Here is a 25,636-nt window from a genome sequence, read left to right on the forward strand (position 1 = left end):
TTACTTCGGTTTTTTTAAAGGACAAATGAACAAACAAACAAAAAAGGAGGAGGGGAAAGGTTTCACTCGCCTGTTGGAAATCGGGAAGCAAAGCTCAGCTCCGGATCGCTTCGGGAGACGAACTTGGGAGAGAAAGATCCATCCCGGCTGCTCGCTCGCTCCCTGAATTTTTCTTTTTGCTCCACAGTGGGCAGACAAAGAGTAGTTTTGTGTCTGCAGAACTAGATCTCTCCCTCTTTGCCTCCATCCCCAGCCTTGAACTGAAGGCAGCAAATAAATATATTATTGTGTGTGTGTGCTATAAACGCACGCACAATAAATAAACTCACGCGCACAAAATTAAACAACACATCCCTCTCTCTGCTTTCCCTACGCGTCAAAATTATAGACGGTTCTTCTCCCCATCTTCTCTCTCCCTTGCGCAAAAAATTAAAATAAAAACCCGACCTGGGGCTCCTTTCCTGGTCGCGATCCACGCGTCCCCACCATCCCCACCTCTCCTCGCCCCTTGCGCTCCGCTTCCAGAGCCCGCCTCGCCCCACTGCGCCACCAGTTCCTTACTGGGCTGGGGCTTACTGGATGCCAGTAATTGCAAAGGGCTTAGCTGGCGTCGTGCCCGCGACACACCAGCTGCAGTGGTGGAAGGATTTGGCAGGGGGGGGGGCAGAGGGAAGGAATTCGCAGGCAGCAACCGAGAAGGGCGAGAGAGGTTATGTGCGAGAAATAAAAGCAAGTCACCGAGCGGCGGCGGGGGTGGGGGGGGGGAGAGAAAGAAATAAAAATGAATAAAAACCGGCATTCAGTAGGCTCATCTACATCAGGTCGAGCAGCAATGATGGGGTAAATCATAATATTGCTACTCTTATTATTATCATCCTGTAAAATCCTTTACTGCCACGTTATTAATTATTTCTAGGGCGGCAGTGTCGTATAAAATCTATTATTATTATTAATAATAATAATAATAATATTTCAAAAGTTCAGATAAACGCTTTTGTATTGTGATGTGGTTCATGGGGTCTGGAGAATGACCCCGTAACATGTCAAGAGGGGAAATAAATTAAAATAATAAGAAAGACATCATCATCATCATCCTATTTCCATCTTGGCGTCTTAAGGGCCTTTCTCCTTCCCTCTGTTTTTTTAACCAAATAAAAACCAAGCATTCATGAACTAGATTTCATTCGAATGGAGCAGGATTTGACCGAGGTAATCGCCTTCCCCGTTGAGATGAACGGGACCCTTGGATTTCCAAGGGTCTTTTTCTGGAGAACTAACCCAGTGGATCGGGCCCTTTAGGTGCAAACACACAGCAGCAGCTCCTTAGTCTTGGAAAGACTCTGATGTGGTCCCACCTTTTTTGGGGGGGCGGAGTGGAGAAAAAAAAGGCGCCCCCTCTTCCTCACCGCTGCCTTGCAAACGAGGATCCTTTTACGCAGAGAGGAATCTCCCGTTGCGTTTACACGGGGCCCAAACCGGATGGGAAAGACGGAGGGCTGGAACCCGATCCTAGGTAAGCCTCCTCGAGAGTAAAAGTCCCCCCCCCCCCTGGGTTCAACGAGGCTTGCTCCCGATCCTGGGTACGTTTGCTGATTAGCGAAACCCCAGTGAGTCGGAAGGAAATTCCTACTGACATCTATGGGAGAGGGGGGGCTTGCTTCCGAGTAAACATAATTGGGACCACCAGGCTGCTCGTCCTGGGGTGTCTTCCTGGTCCCAAACCTCAGCCCAGCAGCATTCGGGGGCCGGGAAATCCTATGTATGTTTTATTTATCTTCCGCCTCAATTTTCCCACTTTAATCCCTCGGACTTCGATGCAAAGAGATGATTAAATTCTGCTCAGACCTCCATTTGCAAAGCGGGGCTTTGGGTCTCTCTGCCCACGTCTCCCTGTCTCGCATTTAGAGGTACAAAGAATGGATCCATGGGGAAAATGATTCAAACGCGTCTTGATTTCAAAAAATACGAAATATTCGGATGGTGATTGTGCCGCAGCTACTTAGAAGGGGTTAAAGCGTTGCATCGTTGATTCTAAGCAATCTATAGCTTGCAAACAAAAACCACCCGTCTAAGTTCTATCGAAGTAGGCCTACAGATTGACTCACAATTATTTGGGGATATTCCTTCGGGCTGCAAGACACTTAACTCTCCCCCCAGCGTCCTTTAGGGGACAGAGCTATTTGCAATAACAGCTATTTATTGCAATAAAGGTTTGATAACATTTATAAAACCAGTGCAAGGTTTAAAAATAAATTAAACGCATAGGTTTAACTACACGAAAAAATATGTACGCGTTCCCCCCCCAAAAAATCTTTTTACATCACTATTTGCCTAAACACACACAGACACACAATTATAAGTGTGTGTGTGTGTGTGTGTGTGTGTGTGTGTGTGTAGGCAAACAGAGATCAAAGGTTTTGTGTCTCTCCTGTAGGAAATATATACTTTTTTGTGCATTAAATAATAAAATGAAGGGAAGTTTTTCATCACCACTATTACCAATCATATCGTGAGAAAGGCTGAAATCCTATGTGGTTTCGGAGACAATCCCGTCGAACTCAGGATGGCGCGTAACGTAAGCCTGCACAGGATCGGGTCGCAGGCTGGTTGGGTTTTGCTAGGTCAGCCAAGTTAAGCACCTGAATAATGGTCCCTCTCCATTTATGGCCACTGGGCCCATCAATTCCTGGCAAATAGAAGGGGAAGAAATGGAGGCAGTGAGAGATTTTACTTTCTTGCGCTCCATGATCACTGCAGATGGTGACAGCAGCCACGAAATTAAAAGACGCCTGCTTCTTGGGAGAAAAGCAATGACAAATCTAGACAGCATCTTACAAAGCAGAGACATCCCCTTGCCAACAAAGGCCTGTATAGTTCAAGCTATGGTTTTCCCAGTAGTGATGTATGGAAGTGAGAGCTGGACCATAAAGAAGGCTGATCGCCGAAGAATGGATGCTTTTGAATTCTGGTGCTGGAGGAGACTCTTGAGAGTCCCATGGACTGCAAGAAGATCAAACCTTTCCATTCTGAAGGAAATCAGCCCTGAGTGCTCACTGGAAGGACAGATCCTGAAGCTGAGGCTCCAAGACTTTGGCCACCTCATGAGAAGAGAAGACTCCCTGGAAAAGACCCTGATGTTGGGAAAGATGGAGGGCACAAGGAGAAGGGGGCGACAGAGGACGAGATGGTGGGACAGTGTTCTCGAAGAGACCAGCATGAGTTTGACCAAACTGCGGGAGGCAGTGGAAGACGGGAGTGCCTGGCGTGCTCTGGTCCAGGGGGTGACGAGGAGTCGGAGACGACTAAACGACTCAACAACAATGGTCCCTCTCCGCCCCTTCTTCTCCCTCCTCCTAAATCTCCTTGGACTTCCAGCTGGCTAACCCTGGAGGAAGGAATCCCACCAATCTAGTGGTCTGGGGGGGGGGAGAGAAGGATGGAGTTTTGGGGAGAGGCGTCGAGGAACACACGAACACATCCATACGAACACGCACACCAAAGCGCCCCTCTCCACGGGCGCGCGTAGCGCCCTTCCCTTGGTCTGGATGCCGCGCCATCAGTAGGCGGCTGGCCCTTTAAGACAGCCTTCCGCCTTCCGGGGATTTAGGAGGCTCAAATAGCAGCAGCCAGGTGGTGGGGGCGCGCGCGCGCGACGGGGGGGGGAGGGGGCGCGCAGCAGATGCAAGCCGCGCCTTCCCTAAAGCCGGGGCTACGAATTAATACGTTTCAGCTGCAACTCTACCGACAATAATAGTGATTTTTTTTTAAAAAAATCAGAATAGTATGTATATTTATTATTTTGATGCAGTCCTTTCTAAAGTCGCCGTCATTAATGCTTTGCGTGCGATCCTGTTAGAAGATCTTAGCCCAGCATCCTGTTCTGGCCAAGGGGAATCCGTGCGCAAGAGCAACAACTTCGCCTCCTGCGGGCCATCGACAGCTCTCTCATCCCTCCATGAATTTGTCTCACCCCATAGAGGTTAGTCATCATCGCCTCCTCCTGTGGCAGCGAGTTCCGTAGTTTAAAAGACAACGCGAACGGGAGAGAGGTGCAAAAAAAGCGCAAAATTCCGCTGCGATTGCCCCCGGAAGCGCGTCTCTCGAGTCCCCCTGAGGACTGCAGCCCCTGCCCAGGTTGACCAGCGGGATCATCGCCTCGCCTCCTTCCATTTCAGCGGGTCAGGCTAGATGACCCTCGGGTCCCTTTCCAATTCTACCCTTTTACGATTCTATGATTAAGCCCCGATGAGTTCCGTGGCATCGACTTGCAGACTAGCTTTCCCACAAAAACCACCAGACAGACCGGGCTGAATCTTAATAACAGCGCTCCTAAAACATGATTATTAATTATACTGTATTAATACCAAATTATACCAATTAACAGTGGAGCAAGAGCTGTATGATCTACGGAGCAAAAGTCCAGCAATGGCTACTGGTGAGGATGGCGAGATGTGAACTTCAGAATTCCAATGTTTGAGGAAGGCAGAGAGGAAGAGAACTGTTGTTTTTGCTTAGTTCCTCTGAGAATCAGGGACCTCTGATCCTACGTGGATCTCATGGTTGATGCTTATATGTATATATATATATTATCTTTCAACACTTCTCTTCCTGGTTTTGGTGGCTGAAGAGCTCTTAGAGAACCATAGAAATGAATCGTCGGAAGGGTTTCATGCGGACATCTAGTCCAACCCCTTGCCAAGCAGGAGTTCTTAAAAGCTTAAACACGGATACCTCCCACGATTTTGCTGGGCTCCAGACCGGTAGATGTGATTTAATGGTGCTACCAGACCCAGGAGAATTCAGAACCTCTCTTGTGCTACCGGCTACACAGCGTAGGAACCCCAATTTAATTGGGAACACCAATTAAAGCGGGAGGGTGTTTCAGGTGGTAATGAACGCGCGTTTGCGGGGAACGTGTGAATGAAGGTACCCGCACCAAGCTTGCGCTGTTTGGAAAGGAGTCTGCGGTGGAGAGAGAAGAAAAGCGAGACACGCGCAAACGCACCTTCACCCCACCCGCAATTAACTCTGAAATAGGAATTAAATCCGCAGCTCTGGAATATCTATTTCGCACAGCGCGCCGGACTGCCAGACCCCCTAATGTCTCGCATGAGATCCATGAATGCATAGGGCCTGCCTGACCCTCGGTTTATTCCCAGGTTTCCTCGACAGTCCCCTTCAGACGTTCAGCTCGCCATTCACGAGAACACGGCTCTCCCGCTGCCCTCTCTCAGTACAGGGAAGGAGGGAGCCGTCGCGCGCTCTGCGGAGCCGCTGTCGCGCGTCCTGCTTAACCAGAAGCGTAGCGCAGCCGTCGCCATCCTGGTGCCCTCCAGATGTTGTGGACTAAAACGTCCCAATCCTTGTGTTCCAAAACATCTGGAAGGCACCCGGCTAGCCTGCGGGTCACGGACGCTTCGCCTTCACAAATCCCTGATGGGTTCCTGATCGTGTGGAAGCGCGTACACGCGAAGGCTTATTCCTTTCTTTCAAACGTGTGGCCTGCAGGGGGCGCCCTGCTCGGGCACGCTCCGGGAACGCGTGTTCTCTTGACTGGGGGGCGGTTCACTTTCTTTCCACGCATCCCTTTCTCCTCCTTCTCTCCATCCATCTTCTCCAGTCTTCATCCATCCATCCATCCATCCATCCATCCATCCATCCATCCCCTTCCTGTATCACCCCCATCCTTCGTTTCTTCGGCTAACCTTTTGCCCCAGCCCACGTGAACTAAGGGCTCCACGCAGGATTTGTCGCGCGCGCGCTGGCTTGGAAAGGACACAGACTTTGGCACAGAAGCAGCGCGCGGGGATTATGGGTGGTCACTGCGGGCGCGTAAAATGATCCCCAAATCTCTTGCTTTCCTCGCGACGCTGGTTTGGGGGGAGACACCTAATCTGTGCTTTGTTCGGGGGGGGGGCGCGCATGCTGCGTGAGTTCCTGCCGGTTTCTATAGTTTATTTGTCTTGCCTACTTTTACAAAAATGAAGAAGTATACAAAATTATATTTAAACTATCAGCGCGCTCGTTCTCTTCCCCCTTCCCTCCCTCCTTCTCCACATCCATATGCACCCAAGGGTGCCAATTTGGAGAAAATATTGCGGGGGGGCAGGTAACACCCCCCCGCGCGCGCATAATCGATCACCAGACGCAGCACACACACCTTTTGAATGGCGATGCCTCTCAACTTTGGAGTGGGGAACTCAAATATTTTATTGGGCTGGGGGTGCCAAGGGACCTCGGCCCCTAGGAATTGGCACCTATGTATTTACCCGTTTTTATTCCCACGCTTCTCCCTCTCCCCCCGCCTCCCCCCAGATACATCCCTCATCTCCCTCCCTCCCCTCTTCTCTCTTTCCCAAGGGCTCCATATCTTGCGCAGCAGCAACAACGCGATCCAGACTCCCTCCCATTTGGCACTGGGCTCCACCTCACGCCCAGCCCTTCTCCCGCCCCACCTACCAAAGAGACCCCCCCCCGGAAGCTGCTCAGGCCCGTCTCTCTTCCCGCTGCTTCCTGCGCTCGGCGGCCTCTCTAAAAGCCCGGGTCCCCAGCCACCTGCCCACAGGCGGACGCGTCTTACCTGTCCCTGGGCAGGCGCGGGCCGCCTCGTGGCCCCCGCGAGCCGGGAGATGCTGGGCAGCGGATCCAGAGGGTGGCCCCCGAGGGCGGCCCGAGGGACCCTTGTGCGTGCGGAGGGAGGGAAAGAAGGGAGACGAGCGTGTGTGTGTGTGTGAGAGAGAAGTCAAGGGCCGGAGCCATCTCCGGAACGGCCCCCGACGGCCCTTCTTGCTCGTCCCTGAGGCTCGCTGACCGGGCTGCCTTCGGGGTTCGGTCCAGGGGGAATTTATACAGCTCCCCAAAGCCCGAGGAGGGGGCCCGCTCCTCCCCTTTGCTCCGCTTTGTGTCCACTTACCTGCTGTCGCAAACCGGACACCTTTGGCAGGAGAAAAGAGATCCCCACGGCTGACACCTGAGCCGGCCCGGCCCGGCGGATCCGGTTTCCTCGACGGGACTGTGGACCACTTTCCGTCTCTTTGGAGCAAAACCGGGGAGGGGGGCAGGATGGAAACGAGATCTTCTGCCTCCCCCATCCTTTTTTTGGTCTAAAAGGGAGGTGTTTAAAAATTTAAGGCTGCCTTCTTTCTACCCCCGACGGGTCGGGCAACCTTAGAGGCGGCGCGCCAGGAGGGCGGCTGGGAAGGCGTTGAATATTTCAGAGGCTGCCCGGGCAGCGCCTTTGTGCGCCCCGAGGCGTCGCCAGAAACACGAGCGCACCACCGCCCGTCTGGCCTCGGGACCCCCAACCCACCTCCTTTGTTGGGGCCAGGGGGGAGGGGAAGGTGGGAGGGACGGAGGGCGGTGGGATAGTTGCTGCCGTCGGACGTGGCGGGCCGCTTCGCAAGGCCCCCCCCCCGGGGTCGCAGGCGCAGGAACCTGAGGGATGGAGAGGGGCGCGGAGGGGCTGAGGATAACAGTTGTTGTTTAGTCGTTTAGTCGTGTCCGACTCTTCGTGACCCCAGAGCACGCCAGGCACTCCTGTCTTCCACTGCCTCCCACAGTTTGGTCAAACTCATGCTGGTAGCTTCGAGAACGCTGTCCTACCATCTCGTCCTCTGCCGTCCCCTTCTCCTTGTGCCCTCCATCTTTCCAAACATCAGGGTCTTTTCCAGGGAGTCTTCTCTTCTCATGAGGTGGCCAAAGTCTTGGAGCCTCAGCTTTAGGATCTGTCCTTCCAGTCAGCACTCAGGGCTGATTTCCTTAAGAATGGAGAGGTTTGATCTTCTTGCAGTCCATGGGACTCTCAAGAGTCTCCTCCAGCACCAGAACTCAAAAGCATCCATTCTCTGGGAATCAGCCTCCTTTCTGGTCCAGCTCTCACTTCCACACATCACTACTGGGAAAACCAGAGCTTGAACTATACGGGCCTTTGTTGGCAAGGTGATGTCTCTGCTTTTTAAGATGCTGTCTAGGTTTGCCATCGCCTTTCTCCCAAGGAGCAGGCGTCTTTTAATTTCGTGGCTGCTGTCACCATCTGCAGTGATCACGGAGCCCAAGAAAGTAAAATCTCTCACTTGCCTCCATTTCTCCCCCTTCTATTTGCCAGGAGGTGATGGGCCCAGTGGCCATGATCTTCGTTTTTTTGATGCTGAGCTTCAAACCATATTTTGCGCTCTCCTCTTTCACCCTCATTAAAAGGTTCTTTAATTCCTCCTCACTTCCTCCCATCAAGGACGAGAACAGAGGGATGGGGGAAAAGGAAATTTTGTCCATGGGTAAGAGAGGGGAACCATATCGAGGAAGAAGAATGAATGTATTTCTGAGAGAGAGAGAGAGAGAGAGAGAGAGAGAGAGAGAGAGAGTTTGTGTGTGAGAGAGCGATCATCAGATCATAGCAGATCAGCTGTTGTGCTCTAAAATATCTGGAAAGGAGCCGCGGGCTTTCGAAGGCTGCCCCATTATCTACCTACAGAGTCTATGCAAACCCCTCCTTCCCAAATAATAGTTGATTTTAAAAAGTGCATCTCACTAAATGGAAATGAATTGTGAAAAAGACTCCATGCGTTGAATGTGGAAACGATAGATGTACCCCGTTTATCTGTTTTGTAGCTAAACAAAAAACAAACCATTAATAAAAACTAATTTTTCAAAGAAATCTGCTGTCTAGGAGGCTGCCATCCTATGTCCACTTCCCTGGGAATCTGGGGCTTAGTTTTGAGCAGTGGTGGAAGAAAGCAAAAACAGCCCTAGAGCCGGATGAGGCCTGTGGCCCGTCGAAGCCAGCACCCTGTCTCCACAGTGGCCAAACGCCCCCAAGAACCTAGAGATCAAGATAGACTGCTCTTGTACCTCAGAAGAGATTGGCTGCTGGATCAGACCAAAGGCCGCCCATCAATTCCCACCATCCTGTTCCCTCAAGGACCAGCCAGATGCCCCCATAGGGGACCCCAAGAATGGATTTCTGCCCCACAGCCCCTCTCCTCTCCTGTGGTCCCCAGCAGCAGAGGATGTAAGCCATCCTGGCTAGCAGCGCAATTGACAGTTCTGTCCTCCTCGGGTCTGCCTAATCTTCCCTTTAAAAAGCCATGCCTTTTCACTTTACATTAAATGGGGACGTGGTCCGAGGAGGGTGGTCGAGTTGTGCGTCCGGCCCTCAGGCTGACAGACGGCTTGTCTCTCCTGATCTCGCTCCTCGTCAGTGCAGGACACGCAAACAGCCCTCGCACTATACTGATCAAGGATCCTGACGATGCTAATGAAACGTGTACTGTTTTGAACGACTGCAATGGTCAACCTCGGATGCTTAAAGGACCACCTCTTCCCAAGGGTTGCTGAGATCTCCTTCTGAAGTCCTTCATCAGGTCCTTCCGAGGTGAGGAAGGAAGGGAGTGAGCCCAGTTGCGTCGGGATGGGGTGACTTCTCTGACACGGATAAGGCTTCAGCCTGAGATCCTTCCTCCTTGCTGTTCCTTATCAATCTACTGCTTTCTTCGGACGCCACCCCACCCCGCCGCGGAGCCCAGTACTTCGAGTAAAAGAGGTTTTCCCTTCCCGTTCACGGAACTGGGCCGATTCACACGTGCGCGCATGCAGGGCTCGGCGCACGTGTGAATGGGCTGAGTTCCCAAACACGGCGCTTGAAGAGAGTTGGCCGTTCTCTGAGGTAGCTGCTGCCTGTGAGAGTTAGCCAGGGTGGGACCTGCTGGGAGACCCTGGTTCAAAACGCCACTCCCCATGGAAAGCCAGTCACTTAAAGTGCTACTGATGGAACATAATAAACAGCTTCTTATTCTAAGGTTCCCCTGGCCTCGGATCTCATCGTCTGCAGATAAAATACACACCTGAACTGAACATTCGATTTTATTGTTTGCATTTTTGTTGCATATTTTTATTGTGGATATTTTAATGTTTTTGTATATTCTAATTGCAGGTTGTTGTTTTTTTTAAAAAAGTTTTTAATTGTCTTTTTTATTGTATATTTGGTCAATTGTATATTTCGATTAAGGATATTTTAATGATTTTGTATATTCTAATTGCGGATTTTCATTGCTTTAAATTGTCCGTTTTATTATATATTTTATTTAAATATTTTGTATATTTTAATTATGGATAGCTCTTATAGCTGTAAAACGCTAAAGGACCGTGGTTTCTATATAAGCGGTATACAAAATAATAACAATGTCAGTAATAACTTTACATAATGTTTCAGCCGCTGCTCCACAATAGGAGAGCAAGAATAACCCGATATGTATTTTAATTATTTTAAAAAATGTATATTCCCCTTTTTGTCATAGCATTCATACCAACACTTCGCCACGTGGAACGGTTTCCTGCCTAGCTCCTGTCTGTTCCCTGCTTATCGTGATTTATGAAGGTTTACATTTTGTACTCATTTCTCTCGAGGAACCTGCCTTCGTCTTGCAAAGGAAAAAGTCCCATCCTATCCGGGCTCCCATCCTATGACCCCGCGCCGATTTCACGCACCCCAATTGGTTTTAGGGGCAGGCTGTGTTTTTTTTAACCGATGACACCCGCGCCCTGTGACCGTACAGAAATGTCCAAACAATGCAATGTCGGGAAAAATAAATACCCCCCCCCAATGACCAAACAAATGTCGAAATAAATAGATAACACCCCGCCCCCCAAATACATGAAAACCGGTATTAGTATTTTAAGAACGATACTAACAACAACATGGAGGTATCTAAATAAAGGATTTGGTGAGCTCTGTGTTGGCGAATTGATGCTTTTGAATTCTGGTGCTGGAGGAGACTCTTGAGAGTCCCATGGACTGCAAGAAGATCCAACCTCTCCATTCTGAAGGAAATCAGCCCTGAGTGCTCACTGGAAGGACAGATCCTGAAGCTGAGGCTCCAAGACTTTGGCCACCTCATGAGAAGAGAAGACGCCCTGGAAAAGACCCTGATGTTGGGAAAGATGGAGGGCACAAGGAGAAGGGGACGACAGAGGACGATATGGTGGGACAGTGTTCTCAAAGCTACCAGCATGAGTTTGACCAAACTGCGGGAGGCAGTGGAAGACAGGAGTGCCTGGCGTGCTCTGGTCCAGGGGGTCACGAAGAGTCGGGCACGACTAAACGACTAAACAACAACAACGTGTTGGCGACGGACAAACCTGAAAAAGCAAGCAAATCTGTATTATATATGTATTTTAAAAAGGAAAAATAAATACATAAATATGAAATGAAATGAAAGGCTCTGATAGATCTTGAGGTGTGCGAATCAGCCTCGTCGCTTTTTATCTGGAAGAGAAGGGATATGTTTTGGAGAGCTGTCTAGCTCCGTTGCGCGTCTGCGTCTCGCCAGTCTGAGTGTCTTTTTTGGCCTCTGTGCGCGCTTGGGCAAGGTGGGGGTTGGGGGGGGAGAGAGAAATACATGGCGGAGAAGAGAACCTGGTTTGTGTTGGTCTCTATAGAAATGTGTCCAGGAAGGCCCTGGGAATTCAGGAAAAGCAAACCAGTCGAACCAGTCGGCGGGGAGAGGCGGCCGCGCTGCCCGAAGAGGGATCGGATTGCTAAAAGCCTGACCTGCCGTTTAGGATTAAAGCGGAAAAGCATCAGACGCGCGCGGGGGGGCGGGGGTGGAATCCGCTGCAGAGACAAATAATTCGATTATTTGGGAAGCATCTCTCTTCCCTCGCCTCCTACTCCCCCTTCGCCACTGAAGGCTCCTTTGCTTCCCTCCCCTCGAAAGACGTTGAGGAGGTTTTTGCAGCAGAAGGAATCCAAACAAATAAAATGCTAAAAAAACAAAATAAGAGGCAGAAAAATAAAATACTTTGTAAATGACCTAGATCGTAGTGTAGGAAGGTTTAAAGCAACAGCAACAACAGCAACAAAACAGACATTTATGCGATATTTTTACCCGGATAACAAACAGGTTGATGGGCTTCCGGCTGAAGAAAACTGGTCCACCTGTTCGCAAAAATTAAAGAATTATTTCCATTTTTCTCTAGCCTTTCTGGTTGGTATTTGCCTATCACAGCTGTTCCAGCTAAGTACAGGCAGGTCTTACTGCGCACTTACCTGGGCGTGTCAGTGAGCTCGGAGGGGAGCTTACTCCCGAGTAGACAGGCACAGAGCGCTGGTTTCCATTGGTTAGCGCATGGTTTGTTTGTTCCCCCTACCGCTTTCCCCCAGTTCGGACTCAGGGTGGCTTACACAAAATAAATACAGAAAGCGGAAATTGCTAAAAAGTAAACAGTAAGATAATCAAAACAATATTTTTAAAATCTATTTTTAAAAACTGGTGATAAAAACAGCACAGTGCTATTAAAAATCCCTTTCAAATGAGTAAGGAAAGATGCAAGACAATAAATTATTTATTATTATTATTATTATTATTATTATTATTATTATTATTATTACTACTACTACTACTATTATTATTACTAATTTGTACCCCACTCATCCGGCTGGGTTTCCCCAGCCACTCTGATCCGTTCACATTAGAATATTAAAAACATGATAAGACATCAAACATTAAAAACGCCCCTAAAGAGGGCTGCCTTCAGATGTCTTCTAAAAGTCAGATGGTTGTTTATTTCCTTGACGTCTGACAAAGGGTGTTCCACAGGGCGGGTGCCACCACCGAGAAGGCCCTCTGCCTGGTTCCCTGTAACTTGGCTTCTCGCAGGGAGGGAACCGCCAGAAGGCCCTCGGAGCTGGACCTCAGCCTGAACGATGGGGGTGGAGACGCTCCTTCAGGAATCTCAGCTAAAGCATCCATGGCAGATGGCCATCCAACCTCTGCTTAAAAACCTCCAAGGAAGGAGAGAAGGAGCAACTGAGAAGATCCACAAAAAAGCAACTGTACCAAAAGCAATTTTTGGTGTGAAAATAATAAATATTGAGGGAGGTGGTGCCAAATTTGGTCCTTGTTCAGGGCGCCGTATTACCAAAGTCTGCTTTATCACTGAGCCTTGGATTACTGCAATGCGCTCTACATGGGGCTACCTTTGAAGGTGACCCGGAAACTACAACTAATCCAGAATGCGGCAGCTAGACTGGTGACTGGGGGCGGCCGCCGAGACCATATAACACCGGTCTTGAAAGACCTTCATTGGCTCCCAGTACGTTTCCGGGCACAATTCAAAGTGTTGGTGCTGATGTTGAAAGCCCTAAACGGTCTCGTTCCAGTATACCTGAAGGAGCGTCTCCACCCCCATCGTTCTGCCCGGACACTGAGGTCCAGATCTGAGGGTGTTCTGGCGGTTCCCTCACTGCTAGAAGTGAGGTTACAGGGAACCAGGCAGAGGGCCTTCTTGATGGTGGCACCCACCCTGTGAAACGGCCCTCCCACTAGATGTCAAAGAGATAAACAACTACCTGACATTTAGAAGACATCTGAAGGCAGCCCTCTTTAGGGAAGCTTTTAATGTGTGACATTTTAATGTATTTTTAATCTTTGTTAGATGGGCGGGGTACAAATAATACATTATTATTATTATTATTATTATTATTATTATTATTATTATCATCCCATGGCCAACCACCGGTCTATCTTGCTCAGTACTGCCTACACGGACTGGAAGCAGCTGTCTGGGGTTTCAAAAAAGCGATGTTCCCTGCCCTGCCTGGAGATGGAATGAGGATGGAAACTGGGGTCTTCTGATGCAAAGAACCTGCTCTGACAACTGAGTTGCAGTGAGTTGCTATACAGTGGTACCTTGGTTCTCAAACAACTTGGAACCCAAACACTGCAAACCAGGAACGCCGAACATGCTCCATTTTGAGTGTTACATTTCCGTTTTGAGTGTTACGCCGAAGTCTGTCTATTTTTGCTCTTTATTTTGCATTTTTGTTTATGTGGCTATTTTTGTTTTGTTTTTGTGACTGTGTGGAACCCAGTTCAGCTCCTGATAGATTGATTGTGTGACTGCAGTACAGTGCTACCTCGGGTTACATACACTTCAGGTTACATACGCTTCAGGTTCCAGACTCTGCTAACCCAGAAATAGTGCTTCAGGTTAAGAACTTTGCTTCAGGATGAGAACAGAAATCGTGCTCAGGTGGCGCGGCAGCAGCAGAAGGCCCCATTAACTAAAGTGGTGCTTCAGGTTAAGAACAGTTTCAGGTTAAGTACGGACCTCCGGAACGAATTAAGTACTTAACCCGAGGTACCACTGTACATCAAAAAATTGATGTACAATTTTTTAATGACTGCAGTCACGCAATCAATCAGGAACTGAACTGGGTTCCAGTACATAATTTATTGCTTTCATTTTATGGATCAATGGTCTCTTTAGGTAGTAAAATCCATGGTAAATTGCTGTTTTAGGGGTTGTTTTTCAAAGTCCGGAAGGGATTAATCCATTTTGCATTGCTTTCTATGGGAAAGCGCACCTTGGTTTTGGAACGCTTGGGTTTTGGAACCGACTTCTGGAATGGATTAAGTTTGAGAACTGAGGTACCACTGCATTCCCCAAAACGATTCTTACATAAGCAGCGGCAGCTCTCCTGCTAACCCCTGTGGGAGAGACTCAGAAATAGAAAAAGGCCATTGCTTTCAGCAGAAATCAATAAAAGCAGAGGGGAAAGAGCTCTCTCCACATCTGACGCAGTCGGCTCTTGCCTGTGAAGTCACCAACTCAGCCAGCTACCGACTGTCACAAGTCTCTTTGCTCTTTGTAGGGGGGTTGGACTAGATGACCTCTGGTAGACCCTTCCAACTCCACAATTCTTTGATAATTCAGATTTAAATACACTGATATACCTACGACTACACCTTTTTAAACAATATTTCCCCACCTCTCTCTCCTCCCTCTACTTCCCACCACTATCCGCCTTATCACTTAAATATTCCTTCCAGATTTCTTCATATTTATCCATTCTTAATTTGCGTCGACATGCAATTCGTTCGTATGCAGCTAATCTGTCCATATTAACAATCCATGTGCTCAATGGAATCTTTTTGTGGCTCTTCCCATTCATCAAAACAAGGTTTTTTTTTGCTTCTAATATAGCACGGTACATCCATTTTTTTTGACCCCTTGAAATCTCCCACGTTTCCGGAATATAATTTAGAATTAAATTCAATTCCCCTCAATAATAATTTTTTATTACTCTTGCTATATATATATCCCCACCTCACACTAAAATGATCTTATCATTGGGCAGTTAATCATCATATGTACTAAGTTCGCATTTTTACTCCCACATCTCCAGCAGTTGTCTGCACTTGTTATTTTCTTCTGGTATAGTTTTGCTGGAGTCCAGTGGGCTCTGAATATTATTTTCTGCTGAATAAGTCTTAGATCCATAGAGACTATTCCTGTTGATTTTATACTTGACTCCCATATACCATTTGTTATGTTGTTGTTTACTCATTTAGTCGTGTCCGACTCTTCGTGACCCCCTGGACCAGAGCACGCCAGGCCCTCCTGTCTTCCACTGCCTCCCGCAGTTTGATCAAACTCATGCTGGTAGCTTCGAGAACACTGTCCCACCATCTCGTCCTCCGTCGTCCCCTTCTCCTTGTGCTCTCCATCTTTCCCAACATCAGGGTCTTTTCCAGGGAGTCTTTTCTTCTCATGAGGTGGCCAAGGTCTTGGAGCCTCAGCTTCAGGATCTGTCCTTCCAGTGAGCACTCAGGGCTGGTTTCCTTCAGAATGGAGAGGTTTGATCTTCTTGCAGTCCATGGGACTCTCAAGAGTCTCCTCCAGCACCAGAATTCAAAAGCATCATATTCTTCGGGGATCAGCCTTCTTTATGGTCCAGCTCTCACTTCCATACATCACTACTGGGAAAACCATGGCTTTAATAACTTTAATAACCATTTGTTATCTGTACCCCTAACTCTTCATTCCATTTTTGTCTATCCTTGATTTGGTCTTGTGTTCGAATCCTGATTGCGGGTTTCCCACAGGCATCTGTGAGAGCAGGGATGCAGTGTGGTCCCTTGGTTCGATCCAACAGGTGCTCTACTTACATTCCCCTACCCTTATGTAAGAAGAAAGTGTGTGTGTGTCTTGGGTGTGTGGGTGTGTGTGTAAAATGGCATTTGAATGCTGTCGTTTTGGATTTTAATAAAGGGCAGGCTATTACCAGGCTAGCAGGAGAAGGCAGAAATTTAAACGGATTAATGGATTCGGCTGCAGAGTGGGTCTCCTGACGGCGCTGTCAGCCCCCCAGCCCCCCTCCCCTTCCTGGTCTGAGTGATGATCATATAATGTTACTGCCATGCTCTCCAGAGTCTTTTATTCTCTGTTCTCTGCCCCTCTCCCTCTCCTCTTTTGAATGGATGGCAGATGCCACGGGATAGCGTTGCTGCTACAGAGAAGATGAGGGTGGATTTTTGTGTTGCATTTGTGTGTGTGTCCGTCCCCCAGTTTTTAAGCCATTGTTTCCTTTAGGGAGAGGATTAAATCCGCCGCTGAGCCTGTTCGCTGGGCTCAAATGGAAGGAGCGAGGCGGCAGAGATGGCAGGGATATAATATTAATGGGGCGAGGATAGAAAACTATACTGATGACATTTCTCAGGTGGCAATGCCCAGCCCATCTGCAACGGCCATTTCAGGGCTCGCTCGCAAAGGCCTCGGAGCAGCTCTCTGTCCAGGTTATAATAATAATAATAATAATTTATTATTTATACCCCGCCCATCTGGCTGAGTTTCCCCAGCCTTACTGGGCGGCTCCCAATCAAGTGTTAAAAACAGTACAGCGTTAAATATTAAAAACTTCCCTGAACAGGGCTGCCTTCAGATGTCTTTTGAAGATAGGATAGCTGCTTATTTCCTTCGCATCTGAAGGGAGGGTCACTCCCAGTCACCAGTCTAGCTGCCGCATTCTGGATTAATTGCAGTTTCTGGGTCACCTTCAAAGGTAGCCCCACGTAGAGCGCATTGCAGTAGTCCAAGTGGGAGATAACTAGAGCATGGACCACTCTGGAAAGACAGTCTGCGGGCAGGGAGGGTCTCATCCTGCGTACCAGATGGAGCTGGCAGACAGCTGCCCTGGACACAGAATTGACCTGCCCCTCCATGGACAGCTGTGAGTCCAAAATGACTCCCAGGCTGCGCACCTGGTCCTTCAGGGGCACAGTTACCCCATTCAGGACCAGGGAGTCCCCCACACCTGCCCGCCCCCTGTCCCCCCAAAACAGTCCTTCTGTCTTGTCAGGATTCAACCTCAATCTGTTAGTCACCATCTCCCCTCCAACCGCCTCCAGACACTCACACAGGACCTTCACCGCCTTCACTGGTTCTGATTTTAAGGAGAGGTAGAGGTTGCAAGCACTCCTCCTTCCCCCCTTTTCAGTATCAATTGTTTATACTTGTTCTTCGCCAGTGTCGCAGTCAGATAATTTTAGATTCTGGACTATAGATCCTATAGAGGTCCCGGCTCTTTAGATGGCGACGGGTATTATTCCCTTACTTATTCGGGTTTCATTGTAATCCCCTTTATGAAACGCTTCCTGTGAAATATTTCAAAGCCATTTGACAACGAAAACACTGGCAAGGAAAACAAGAGCAATAATTTCATGTGTAAAAAAAGACGTAAAACCATTTCACATACGAAAGCAATTGAAACCATTTCACATTTGAAAAAGGAATTCACTTCATATACAAATACAATTCCAAATTGAGTTGTGTGGGAGATTTGCAGAGAAATCTAGCAATGCATATTCTTGCGAGTTAGTATGTGAAGGGGTTAAGACCACAGAGCCACATTGCGGATAGGCAGACAGGCCATAGAAATGTAGTTGATAGAGAAGTCTTTGTGTGACGTCATTTCCCCTCTTCTCTTGGGCGGGAAGAATCGAAGAAGTCTTTCCTGTTCCTTCTCCTTTTCTCTTCAACCAGCAATGGGACCAGACTTATAACCAACTCCTGCAGCATGCCTGAGGCTGATTATACTGCAAATATAAGCATTTTTCCTGCATTTATTTTACTGCTGTTGCTGCTGAGAACAAATGCATCAATTAAGTGTTTTAAATTTGTTGTTAGCCGCCCTTAGCCTGGTTTTCTGAGCTGGGAAGGGCGGGGTATAAATAAAAAAATATTTATTATTTATGAGTAAGTAAATCCTCTTTTAAACTTCCTTCACAATCTGTTGTCTGATTCTTTGTTAAGCAGGCTAAGAAAGGGGGAGCCAGTCTGCTTCACAGTTGGACTTAGTTCAAAGAGCCTATTCCCACGCTTCCAATTTTTCTGCTAAGGATGGGACTTCGAACTCAGCCCTACATTTCCAACAAAGCGGTTAGCTGATCTCTTCATATGTTCAGCACCCACCTGTGAGTGCCTGGAAGGAAAATTTGCAATTAATATATCCTCTCCTACCTATTAAAACCCATCCCATAGATATTCAACATCGTGCCATGACAATCATTTCACTGGTGCAAAGATTTCTGCTTGAAAGACGGAACAATCTATTTTCTCCTTGCCCTGTGTATTGTTTTTTTTTGGGGGGGGTGCATCTCCTGACATTCCCCCCCACCCAGAGCTGATTTGGGGGAGACACGGCAGGAAGGAGGGGGGGAGCCCTGTCAGGATAGCGACCTTCCACTACCACTCTGTTAGCTGGATCTGGCCCATGGACTGAGGTAAAAATCTCCACTTAGAAAGCTTGCTGGGGATAAAGGAAAAACTTCAGTAGACACCAAAAAAAGACGATACCTGCCTGTTTGGTGTTTCAGAATATCAGAAGTGTCTGACTGCCGGTTCAGGCCAAAAGGTGCCTATCTAGTTCAGCATCGTGTTACCACAGTGGCCAAGGAGCTGCCCCAATGAGAAGCCTGCAAGCCTATGAAATGGGAGGGACTTTCAAAGGTTAGGAGCCACCACACTAAAGACCCTGTTTCTATACCATATGGTATAGAACTGCTGATAAGATGGTAACTGCAGGAGGTCCTCTCTTGCCGAGAGAGGATGGGGGGGGGGTGAGGTGATCTTTTAGGTATCCTGGTCCCAGATAATACAGGACTTCGCCTCACTTCAAAAGGTAATTGATGTGTGCCACTCCAGCTGCAAAGCGGAGCTCAGTCTGCTCATTTTGTGACTCTTATCTGCTCAGTTGCGGAAGCCATTTTGTGCTATGCTCTGCCTCCCACAGCAACTGTGAGGTGAACTGAGGCAATTTCTATAAACTAGCCTTCCTGCCTACACAGAAATTAAATTCAATGGGCACCTCAGTTTTTCCACAGAAAGGGGAACCACTATCTTGCCCACAAGACAAGCTGATGGAGCCAGCAGTAAATCACACCGAGTTCATGCTTCACTAGCAAAAGCAAGATCTGCAAAGGACTGGCAGGCCTAATGAGCAGAGCAACTCATCCCCAGGGTTGTAAAGACTGCGGAGAGAATAATTGGGTGCCCTCTTCCCACCTTGGATCAAATCTATGCCTCCAGGCAGTGCCATAAGAAAGCTGCAGAGATAGTGCAGGATAGTGCGCACCCCGGAAATTATCTCTTTCAGTTTCTGCCTTCTGGAAGAAGGTCCAGGGTTATAAAGACTAGGACCAGCTGCCTGAGAAACAGTTTCTATCCAAATGTGATTTTGGTTTTAAACGCAGGGTAAGGTAGTCTCTAGGGAAACGGGTGACGCTGTGGGTTAAACCACAGAGCCTAGGGCTTGCTGATCAGAAGATTGGCAGTTCAAAACCCTGCGACGGGGTGAGCTCCCGTTGCTCGGTTCCTGCTCCTGCCAACCTAGCCATTCGAAAGCACGTCTAAGTGCAAGTAGATAAATAGGTACCACTCAGGCGGGAAGGTAAACGGCGTTTCCGTGCGCTGCTCTGGTTCGCCAGAAGTGGCTTGGTCATGCTGGCTACATGACCCGGAAGCTGTACGCCGGCTCCCTCGGCCAGTAAAGCGAGATGAGCACCGCAACCCCAGAGTCAGCCACGACTGGACCTAATGGTCAGGGGTCCCTTTACCTTTAAGGTAGTCTCTATGGGAGTATATTGTATTTAATTATGGGGTATAATTTTTTTAGGGGGCTAACCAGGCTGGGATAGCAGGCTTGTTGGTTTTTGAATGTCTGATGTAGATTTTTTCATTTTCGTTGTTCTGTATAGGACAATGACAATAAAGTTTATCGTATCCCCGGTAGGCCTTGCCCCCATGAAGCAGTTTGCTGAGGCTGAAGGAATCTCTTCCCTGGCAGCGGGGTTAGACTGGATGACCTCTGAGGTCCCCCTCTGACAGTACGATTCCTCTGTGAATTTGTCCATCCCCTCCTGAATCCTTGCTCAGCTGAGCAGACACCACCCTGTCCTCTGGCACGATGCTCCCGGTTCTCCTCGCTTGCAAGAGCTTGCCTGGTTGGTCGGCCGGTCTGGACCCTCCATCCTTTGCAGCCTGCCTCTTTCCCCTTCCTCTCCCCATCTCCCTTGCCTCCTCAAGGCAGTGACTTCATTCCCTCTCTGTGCAACGGAGCTGCCATCAATATTTCACGACCGCAAGGCTATCGTATCGCTTAGGCCAGGGAGGGAGAAAGAGATGGTCTCTGCTGGCGACGGACGATGGATGGGCAAGCTAAGAACGTAAGAGACTTGCAGGATCAGGCCAACGGCGCATCTAGTCCAGCACCCTGTTCCCTGCCCCACCCATTTTTTATTCATTTTATAACACAACTAAACAACACAAACATTTTATAACACAACTAAACAACACAAACAGAAAAACAAACAATACAAATTCTTAGGTGAGTTTCCCCAAGTCCCTCCTATCTGATTTTCATTTTATCTCATCTTTAGCAGCTTACATATATCATAATTTCTAGGCTTTTTTTTGTCACGCTTACTTTTACCATAAAACTCTTCACATTTTATCACTTACAAATAATACTGTTTTAAAATACACTATCTTCTAACTCTACAGCCTATATCCACTTCCAGAGCTATCCTAAGATTTAAATATTAACATATTTTTTCAAATATTCTTTAAACTTCTTCCAATCTTCTTCCACCATCTCTTCTCTCTGGTCTCGGAGTCTCCCAGTCAGTTCCATATAGTCCATCATCTTCATCTGCCGTTCTTCTATAGCTGGTAAATCTTGTTTCTTCCAATTCTTCACTAGTAATATTATCGCAGCTGTTGTGGCATACAGAAAAAAAGTAACATCCTTTTTGGGGATTTCACCCCCCACTGTACCAAGTAAAGACGCTTCTGGTTTCTTAATAAATGTGTTTTTCAACACTTTTTTCAGCTCATTATAAATCCTTTCCCAGAAGTCTTTTACCCTGGGGCACATCCACCACATGTGGTAAAAGTTCCTTCTTTTTCCTTACCTTTCCAGCATTTATTATCATGAGTGTGATACATTTTTGCTAACTTCACTGGTGTTAAGTACCATCTGTTAGCACCCTGTTCTCACAGAGGCCCGCCAGATGGCCCTGAGAAACCCGCAAACAGGATCCGAGCACCAGAGCAACCTCTCCTGTGGTTTCCGGATTCAGAAGCATCGCTGCCTCCATTGAGCAGCCATCGATAGCTCTCCCTCCTCCATGTTCATTCCTTCTATAAAATCCCCACTCCGAAATGCAGAGATGTCTCTGTGCATCAACCCAAGAGATGCTAAATTATGATTATACTAAGCACAGGAGGAGCCAACACCCGAGGGCCCTTGGTCCCCAAATATACCGTATTTTTCGCTCCATAAGATGCACTTTTTTCCTCCTAAAAAGTAAGGGGAAATGTCTGTGCGTCTTACGGAGCAAATGCGTGGTCCCTGGAGCCGAATTGTCCAGGGGCGAAAAGCAGATCGTGCTTTTTTTTTTTTAGAAAGAGGGAAGGGGGTGTTGAAACGAAGCCGCTGATCAGCAAATAATCAGGAGGGAAATAAGGGACTCTAGCGATAAAGGAGGCTGCCTGGGAGGGGGTAGGTAAAGGCACATGGATCCTCAGGATTTTTGCATTGGGTCACCCCAGATTCACCATCAGATCAAATAGCATGTCCATGGCTACAGCCTGCACCAAAAAAAACCACGCACCCCCTGTTTTGTGGCGCAAAAACGTGGTTACAAAGCATGGATCCACATGGATCCTCAGGATTTTTGCATTGGGTCACCCCAAACTCACCGTCAAATCACATGTCTGTGGCCACAGCATGAACCACAAAAATCATACAGCCACTGTTTCGTTCAGAATATTTCCCCTCCCCCCTCCTCTAAAAACTAGGTGCGTCTTATGGTCAGGTATGTCTTATGGAGTGAAGAATACGGTAATATTTGAGGGGGTCAGGGCCCCCTCCAAAGCGAATGGGCATTGCCGTTCAAATGGTGTGTGCATGACACATCTTGTGATCAGTTATGTGGGGTGGAGCTTACTTAGACCCCCAATATTTTATTCAAGTTGGCAGCCCGATATTAAGCAGGGCTGGCCCAAAACCTTTTCCTGCCTGAGTTGCAGGGCAAGAGGGTTGTTGTGGCGAGTCAAGGAGGAGGGGCAAAGGTAAAGGTAAAGGGACCCCTGCCCATTAGGTCCAGTTGTGGCCAACTCTGGGGTTGTGCAGCTCATCTCGCTTTATTGGCCAAGGGAGCCAGCGTACAGCTTCCGGGTCATGTGGCCAGCAGGACTAAGCCGCTTGTGGCAAACCAGAGCAGTGCACGGAAACGCCCTTTACCTTCCTGCCGGAGCGGTACCTAATTATCTACTTGCACTTGATGTGCAATATTCTTCCGCCCCCCCCCCCCCAATTGTGCTGGTAATATAACCATTTTTATTTTTTTGCAAACCAGCCAACACCTTGAAGTGTTATGTTTGCTTCCGGCGCATCATTTATTCTGATTGCAGAAGCTGAATTTCTGGTGCAATAGCTTTTGGGGGCAGCAGAGGAGATGCTTGCATAATGTTCCCCCATCCATCAGGGACCCTCTCAGCTCCGCCATATGCATGTTTCTTCCAACACTAGGCTGAACGATGCAATTGGTTTCCAACCTTCCCCTTCTTTTCGGTTTTTTTCTTTTTTTCAGTTTCCACCCCCCTCTTCTCGACCGCCTCCCCTCCATCGGAACATCATGCATTAATAACAGCCACTGATCTGGCCCAGCTCTGACAGCCTTTTTTTTCCAGCTGGTGGAAAGGTTAGAAGACGTAACCCGAACTCGTGGCTCAGGGACCGGCTCGGGTATCATGGCAGGTCTCAATTTCCTGGCTGGTTTTGATCCAAGGCGAGTGTTAACAGGCGGGACTGGCGTGCCAGCGGCCTGCGGCAGCAGGGGCAGAGTCGTACCCCCTTAGAATCATAGGACTGCCTGGAGGGACCCCGGGGTCATCTAGACCAACCCAGGAAATGCAGGAATTGAAGCTACAGCACCCCTGACAGGTAGCCCTCCAATCTCTGTTTGGAAACCTCCAAAGAAGGACAGTCCATTACCTTCCGGAAGGGAGCCCATTTCACTGTTGAACAATTCATACAAGGCACATCATTATGTTCTCAAAGAATAAAAATTTCCAGAGTCCGAATTCCATACAGTAAATTTGCCCAATGCCACAATGGCTGCTATTGTGTGTTTGCTGGAAGCAGATGGAATAAAATCCCTGCAGGTGATGCAAAGGGATTGCGATTTCTCTCTCTTTTTGAATAATTTTTATTAAGAATTTCAGCATAACAATTTATCAAAGACATATCATCCTCATTCTCCCCCTATTTCCCCCTCCCCCCTCCCCAAGAAAAACCCACCCTCCCACCCCCACCTGGAATCCCCTCAGCTCCTCTCTCTGGTTTTACAGCACATATTATACTCTGCATATTATAAAATTGTAAAGATCCTTAAATTATCTGTCTCTATGTTACCAATAATAAATTTGTGTTTGTTTATTCAAAACCTGCCAAGGAGTTCAGTTCATTTTGTTGTTTCTTTAAATACTTTGTAAAAGGTTCCCATTCTTCTTTAAAGTCACAGTTGTCCTTATCACGGAGTCTGTGTGTCAGCTTCGCCAATTCCGCATAGTCCATCAGTTTCTTGTGCCACAGTTCTTTGGTCGGGATTTCTTCGTTCTTCCATCCTTGTGCTATTAAGACTCTTGTTCCGTTGTCGCATACATGAATATGTTCTTCAATTTCCTTGGCAGGTCTTTTCCTGCAATCCCTAACAAAAATGCTTCAGGCTGTTTTTACAAATGTTAATTGGAACATTTTTTTAAAAAATAATATTTTATTAGGTTTTATCAATAGAAAAGTTTAGGAAAATACAAAAAATGAAAAAGATACAAAATACAAAAATACAGACATTAAACACAAAAAAGAAAAGAAAAAAGCACATATAAAAAGACAAAAATTCCTTCTTTCTTAATTTCTCCTCTTTGATTAACTTATTTTCCTGACTCCCTCGCGTCTCCCATTTTTGTATCCCTTTTAAAAGTTAGTTCAGCAAATTCATGTCCTGTTAGTCTATCTATTTATTAATCCAATCTTGCATTTTACCTTGTTGCTAAAACCCCTGCAGTTCATTTCAATGTCCTCAACATTCAAAAATTAATTGGAGTTAATTGGAACATTTTCTTCAATTCATCGTATATCATTTCCCGTAATTTTTAAATTTCACTACAATCCCACCACATATGATAACAAGTCCCTTCTTTTTCCCTTACATTTCCAACATATATTTGAACCGGTTTTGTGCATTCTTGCTATCTGTACTGATTTCTCTTCTCCTTGCATAACCTGGATTTTGCTACCTGAAATGATTGCATCATAGAATCATAGAATCCTAGAGTTGGAAGAGACCACAAGGGCCATCGAGTCCAACCCCCTGCCAAGCAGGAAACACCATCAGAGCACTCCTGACATATGGTTGTCAAGCCTCTGCTTAAAGACCTCCAAAGGAGGAGACTCCACCACACTCCTTGGCAGCAAACTCCACTGTCGAACAGCTCTTACTGTCAGGAAGTTCTTCCTAATGTTTAGGTGGAATCTTCTTTCTTGTAGTTTGGATCCATTGCTCCGTGTCCGCTTCTCTGGAGCAGCAGAAAACAACCTTTCTCCCTCCTCTAGGTGACATCCTTTTATATATTTGAACATGGCTATCATATCATCATAGAACCGCAAAGTTGCAGGAAGGGACCCCCAGGTTAATCTAGTCCAAAGCAAACGTAACATGAGGTACGACTGCTCAAGGTGGACTCACGCACTTCTCCTCCCTATTTTGTTCTCACAACAGCCCAGCGAGGTAGGCTAGGCCGGAAGTGAGTGAGTGACTGGCCTCCAAGGTCACCCAAGTGAGCTTCACGGCTGAGCGGGGATTCGAACCCAGGTCTCTCCCAGGTGCTAGGCCAGCACTCTAACCATTACACCACCTCTGCATCTCAACGTGAGGCTTGCTGGTTGCAAACATTAGGGCAGTGGCAAATTCAGCAGCGCAGTGTCGCTATATAAAAGTCGCAGCCACGGCCCCTTCGAAGATTGAGCAGCCTTCCAAGATTCCACAATAAACTTGTAATTATACCAGAATTATAATTCAATGATACATTGCAATGATCAGTGCAGAACTTCCTGTGCTGCCCTTTTATAGCTAAATCCTGCTATTTTCTGTGCATGTACAACATGACCAAATGATTTGGAGTGCTCTAATACCGTCTTTATTTTTTATTTACTGTTTTAAAGAAGAAAGGGGGCAAAACTGCAAAAGGAATACCCAAACAAGCTGGTAAATTGCATGGGTAAAAACATTTACAG

The sequence above is a fragment of the Podarcis liolepis genome, assembly GCF_965112155.1.
Source record: "Podarcis liolepis genome assembly, chromosome: 10".
In the NCBI taxonomy this organism is placed as follows: Eukaryota; Metazoa; Chordata; class Lepidosauria; order Squamata; family Lacertidae; genus Podarcis; species Podarcis liolepis.